Genomic DNA, 6,778 nt, shown 5'->3' on the forward strand with positions numbered 1-6,778 from the left:
ACAACTAACAGAGGCACTTGACAGTCAACAAACAACTGACAGAGGCACTTGACAGGCACTAGCAATTAACAGAGGCACTTGACAGTCAACAAACAACTGACAGAGACACTTGACAGCCAACTAGTAACTGACAGAGACACTTGACAGCCAACTAGTAACTGACAGAGACACTTGACAGCCAACAAACAACTGACAGAGGCACTTGACAGCCAACTAGTAACTGACAGAGACACTTGACAGCCAACAAACAACTGACAGAGGCACTTGACAGCCAACAAACACCTGACAGAGGCACTTGACAGTCAACAAACAACTGACAGAGGCACTTGACAGCCAACTAGTAACTGACAGAGACACTTGACAGCCAACAAACAACAGAGGCACTTGACAGCCAACAAACACCTGACAGAGGCACTTGACAGCTGTCACGTAGTCATAAGGCCAACTGTCAACAGGCAGCAATGTACCTTTACCTAAAAGTCTTCTTTAATTGTCACAAAGTTCTGGTTTAATGGCGTTCGTCTCACAACATTATTCATTAACTTTTTTTTCACTCCAAAGTTTTTTCTCTCAGCTTGTCCAAGAAAGGACAGCGTCTGTAAGATAATGTTTGTACTACAAGGTAGACTTGAGTGCTTTTCTAACTACTAAACTAACTGCTTTTCTACATTCTAACAACTAAGCTAACTGCTTTTCTTCATTCTAACTAGTAAACTAACTGCTTTTCTACATTCTAACTACTAAGCTAACTGCTTTTCTACATTCTAACTAGTAAACTAACTGCTTTTCTACATTCTAACTAGTAAACTAACTGCTTTTCTACATTCTAACTAGTAAACTAACTGCTTTTCTTCATTCTAACTACTAAACTAACTGCTTTTCTACATTCTAACTACTAAACTAACTGCTTTTCTACATTCTAACTAGTAAACTAACTGCTTTTCTACATTCTAACTAGTAAACTAACTGCTTTTCTACATTCTAACTACTAAGCTAACTGCTTTTCTTCATTCTAACTAGTAAACTAACTGCTTTTCTACATTCTAACTACTAAGCTAACTGCTTTTCTTCATTCTAACTAGTAAACTAACTGCTTTTCTACATTCTAACTACTAAGCTAACTGCTTTTCTTCATTCTAACTAGTAAACTAACTGCTTTTCTACATTCTAACTAGTAAACTAACTGCTTTTCTTCATTCTAACTACTAAGCTAACTGCTTTTCTTCATTCTAACTAGTAAACTAACTGCTTTTCTACATTCTAACTACTAAGCTAACTGCTTTTCTTCATTCTAACTAGTAAACTAACTGCTTTTCTTCATTCTAACTACTAAGCTAACTGCTTTTCTTCATTCTAACTAGTAAACTAACTGCTTTTCTTCATTCTAACTACTAAGCTAACTGCTTTTCTTCATTCTAACTAGTAAACTAACTGCTTTTCTTCATTCTAACTACTAAGCTAACTGCTTTTCTTCATTCTAACTACTAAGCTAACTGCTTTTCTACATTCTAACTAGTAAACTAACTGCTTTTCTACATTCTAACTACTAAGCTAACTGCTTTTCTTCATTCTAACTACTAAACTAACTGCTTTTCTACATTCTAACTACTAAGCTAACTGCTTTTCTTCATTCTAACTAGTAAACTAACTGCTTTTCTACATTCTAACTACTAAGCTAACTGCTTTTCTACATTCTAACTAGTAAACTAACTGCTTTTCTACATTCTAACTAGTAAACTAACTGCTTTTCTACATTCTAACTAGTAAACTAACTGCTTTTCTACATTCTAACTACTAAACTAACTGCTTTTCTACATTCTAACAACTAAGCTAACTGCTTTTCTTCATTCTAACTAGTAAACTAACTGCTTTTCTACATTCTAACAACTAAGCTAACTGCTTTTCTTCATTCTAACTACTAAACTAACTGTTTTTCTACATTCTAACAACTAAACTAACTGCTTTTCTTCATTCTAACTACTAAGCTAACTGCTTTTCTTCATTCTAACTAGTAAACTAACTGCTTTTCTACATTCTAACAACTAAGCTAACTGCTTTTCTACATTCTAACTACTAAACTAACTGTTTTTCTACATTCTAACTAGTAAACTAACTGCTTTTCTTCATTCTAACTAGTAAACTAACTGTTTTTCTACATTCTAACTAGTAAACTAACTCAAACAAATCATTTCTTTATGTATTATACAGCTAGCCACACAGGTATCGTCTGTGAAGGAGGTGGGTATTACCTTAGCTGACAGGGTTCGACGCTTGCCGGGGCCAGATGCACGGAGCCGTTACGCAAGCACTTACGAACCTGTACATCTTTTCTCAATCTTTGGCGGCTTTGTTTACAATTATTAAGCAGTTAATGAGCCCCGAAGCACCAGGAGGCTGTTTATAACAATATCAACAGTTGATTGGCAAGTTTTCATGCTTGTAAACTGTTTAATAAATGTAACCAAAGCCGTCGAAGATTGAGGAAAGATGTACAGGTTCGTAAGTACTTGCGTAACTGCTTCATGAATCTGGTCCCAGGTTCGTAAGTACTTGCGTAACTGCTTGGTGAATCTGGCCTCAGGAACTGATGGGTCAGTCAGGTATAGAATCAGAGCGCTAGCCAGGTATGTAGGCTTGAACACACCTGCTCCAGCGACCAGTCAGTCGTACAGGTGTAGGGGACACGAAGACAGTTGCATCACGAGGACTTATCACTAGACAGCGAGCCAGACACAACAGTCTAACGGAACAGTGTCTCTAAACTACTGAATAAGAAGTCGTTTCTCTGATCTGACTGTCGGCACCACACCAGAGGAGGTCATTATCAGGAGAAAGTGCACTTGTTGTTGTTTAAGATCCAGCTACTAGGAACAAAACGTTCCAAGTAGCACGGTCTATGGTGAGCCCGTAGTGGACTTACCTGGCACAGGAGCGGGGCAAGTAGCACGGGCTATGGTGAGCCCGTAGTGGACCTACCTGGCACAGGAGCGGGGCAAGTAGCACGGGCTATGGTGAGCCCGTAGTGGACCTACCTGGCACAGGAGCGGGGCAAGTAGCACGGGCTATGGTGAGCCCGTAGTGGACTTACCTGGCACAGGAGCAAGGCAAGTAGCACTGGCTATGGTGAGCCCGTAGTGGACCTACCTGGCACAGGAGCGGGGCAAGTAGCACGGGCTATGGTGAGCCCGTAGTGGACTTACCTGGCACAGGAGCGGGGCAAGTAGCACGGGCTATGGTGAGCCCGTAGTGGACTTACCTGGCACAGGAGCGGGGCAAGTAGCACGGGTTATGGTGAGCCCGTAGTGGACTTACCTGGCACAGGAGCGGGGCAAGTAGCACGGGTTATGGTGAGCCCGTAGTGGACTTACCTGGCATAGGAGCAAGGCAAGTAGCACGGGCTATGGTGAGCCCGTAGTGGACCTACCTGGCACAGGAGCGGGGCAAGTAGCACGGGCTATGGTGAGCCCGTAGTGGACTTACCTGGCACAGGAGCGGGGCAAGTAGCACGGGCTATGGTGAGCCCGTAGTGGACTTACCTGGCACAGGAGCGGGGCAAGTAGCACGGGTTATGGTGAGCCCGTAGTGGACTTACCTGGCACAGGAGCGGGGCAAGTAGCACGGGTTATGGTGAGCCCGTAGTGGACTTACCTGGCACAGGAGCGGGGCAAGTAGCACGGGTTATGGTGAGCCCGTAGTGGACTTACCTGGCACAGGAGCGGGGCAAGTAGCACGGGCTATGGTGAGCCCGTAGTGGACTTACCTGGCACAGGAGCGGGGCAAGCAGCACGGGCTATGGTGAGCCCGTAGTGGACTTACCTGGCACAGGAGCGGGGCAAGCAGCACGGGCTATGGTGAGCCCGTAGTGGACTTACCTGGCACAGGAGCGGGGCAAGTAGCACGGGCTATGGTGAGCCCGTAGTGGACTTACCTGGCACAGGAGCGGGGCAAGTAGCACGGGCTATGGTGAGCCCGTAGTGGACTTACCTGGCACAGGAGCGGGGCCAGTAGCACGGGCTATGGTGAGCCCGTAGTGGACTTACCTGGCACAGGAGCGGGGCAAGTAGCACGGGCTATGGTGAGCCCGTAGTGGACTTACCTGGCACAGGAGCGGTGCAAGTAGCACGGGCTATGGTGAGCCCGTAGTGGACTTACCTGGCACAGGAGCGGGGCAAGTAGCACGGGCTATGGTGAGCCCGTAGTGGACTTACCTGGCACAGGAGCGGTGCAAGTAGCACGGGCTATGGTGAGCCCGTAGTGGACTTACCTGGCACAGGAGCGGGGCAAGTAGCACGGGCTATGGTGAGCCCGTAGTGGACTTACCTGGGACAGGAGCGGCGCTGTAACTGTGAGAGAGAGGCAGGAGTGTCCTTTAGGACTATATAGCACTGGGAAGGGGTTAGGATAAGGATTTGGGATGGGACGGGAGAAAGGAATGGTGGCCAAACACTTGTGGACGGTCGGGGATTGAACGCCGACCTGCATGAAGCGAGACCGTCGCTCTACCGTCCAGCCCAACCACTTGGGCTGGACGGAAGCTCAACCACTTGGTGCTAAAAAGTCATAGCACTTTTTCAAAGATGTTTCTAACAATGTTATTGTTATTAATGTATAAATTCTTGCATCTGCTTAATTTCTTCCTTTGTACAGCAGCTTGATCTCCACTGAACAAATCCACAAGGGCCGTGACGAGGATTCGAACCTGCGTCCGAGAGCATCCCAGACGCTGCCTTAATCGACTGAGCTACGACATGGTCAAAAGAAGTTGAAACCGAAGTTCTACTGAACTTACTGGATCCTGCAGCCTCTCCGAGACACAAACCAGCATTTGGCTTGTAAGTTCAGTAGAACTTCGGTTTCAACTGCTTTTGACCATGTCGTAGATCAGTCGATTAAGGCAGCGTCTGGGATGTTCTCGGACGCAGGTTCGAATCCTCGTCACGACCCTTGTGGATTTGTTCATTTGATGCATCAAGCTATTGTGATTTCTGTGTGTAAAACAGAATCGTTCTGTATTCTAGATTCTGTATAGGAAAAGAAGTATTTTGAGTTCTTATCCATTTCACTGATGGCCAATTTTTGCTTCTCCTTGTGCAGGCGACGAGTCACAATAACGGGGCTGAAGTATGTTGACCAGACCACACACTAGAAGGTGAAGGGACGACGACGTTTCGCTCCGTCCTGGACCATTCTCAAGTCGAAGACCACACACTAGAAGGTGAAGGGACGACGACGTTTCGGTCCGTCCTGGACCATTCTCAAGTCGAAGACCACACACTAGAAGGTGAAGGGACGACGACGTTTCGGTCCGTCCTGGACCATTCTCAAGTCGATTGCTTCTCCTTGATTTGATACCATTCTTACAGCTTTAGTTCGACTGCGTCTGTTTCTCTACATAGTCTTCCTTGTCGTTCTTGGGATAGAGTTATTCTGTTATTTGTTTGCTTCGCCTTTATAATAACGTTTCGGTAGGTTTGGTTACGGTGTGATGTTCTCAAACATGTGAAATATGACATTCAGAATCTATTTCAGTATCCCCTAGAGTTGCATTTACAGAAAACCAAATTTTTCAGACTGTTTCAAAGAAAACGAGTATAGACTTTTATATTTTAAACCAATGATTTGATTTACAATAAAGATATAACTTGAGAATATTTTCTGTTTAGAACAAAAGTTCACTTGCCAGTTTACAAGTAGAGTAACATTGGAACCGTAATATGTTTTCGTTCGTTATGACTGTGAAGAGGCGGGTCCAAGAGCTACAGTCGGCCTCCAATAACGGCACACACACGCGCGCGCGTGCGCCACAAAGAACCCTACGGCCCGTAGGGGGGTGTGTCCCTGTCACTCTCAAAGGTCAAGCGAGCCTCCGTGTCTCTAGGAAGAGAAGGGAGGGGTTCTGGGGCGGTGGAGGGGGGGGGGGTGAGGGGAGGTAAGGGGGGGGGGAGGGTGAGGGAAGCCCGGATAAACACAACAGAAGTGAAAGTGGTCCGTTTGGTTAGGGCGGAAGCAATTGGGGAGGTGCGGGGGGGGGGGGTAGAGGGATGGAGTATAGAGGGAGGTAGAGATGGAGAGAGAAGGATGGGTGGGAAGGTAGAGGAGCCGGAGGATGAGTAGGAAGCTGTGATAGTAACAGGGGGGGGAAAGAGGATGGATAGTATAGGATTGAGAGGGATAGTGTGATGGTGCAGAGTGGTGAGATAGGGAGGGACTTGGGTAGGGGTCAAGGGTAGATTATGAGGGAGGGGGGGGGCAGTATCAGGGGAAGGTTACCTGGGCACAGGAGTGTTAGGGACAAGGACACCCCTAGGTTACCTATAGGGGGTGATAGGGACAAGGTACAAGGTAGGGGGTCTGAGGGGGACAAGGAGCCATAGGCTTTGTCTCATGTGAGAGGGGGGTAGATTTTTTCGGTGGGGGTTGAGTGAGGAGGGAGGGGGGACTCTTGGGGGGTGTTGTGGGTGGGGGAAGTTGAGACAGGGACTCTTAGGGGCCAGATTCACGAAGCAGTTACGCAAGCACTTACGAACGTGTACATCTTTCCTCAATCTTTGACGGCTTTGGTTACATTTATGAAACAGTTTACAAGCATGAAAACTTGCCAATCAACTGTTGTTATTGTTATAAACAGCCTCCTGGTGCTTCGGAGCTCATTAACTGTTTAATAATTGTAAACAATGCCGCCAAAGATTGAGAAAAGATGTACAGGTTCGTAAGTGGTTGCGTAACTGCTTCGTGAATCTGGCTCCAGGTTCGTAAGTGGTTGCGTAACTGCTTCGTG

Source organism: Procambarus clarkii, chromosome 4 (assembly GCF_040958095.1).
Source record: "Procambarus clarkii isolate CNS0578487 chromosome 4, FALCON_Pclarkii_2.0, whole genome shotgun sequence".
Taxonomy (NCBI): domain Eukaryota; kingdom Metazoa; phylum Arthropoda; class Malacostraca; order Decapoda; family Cambaridae; genus Procambarus; species Procambarus clarkii.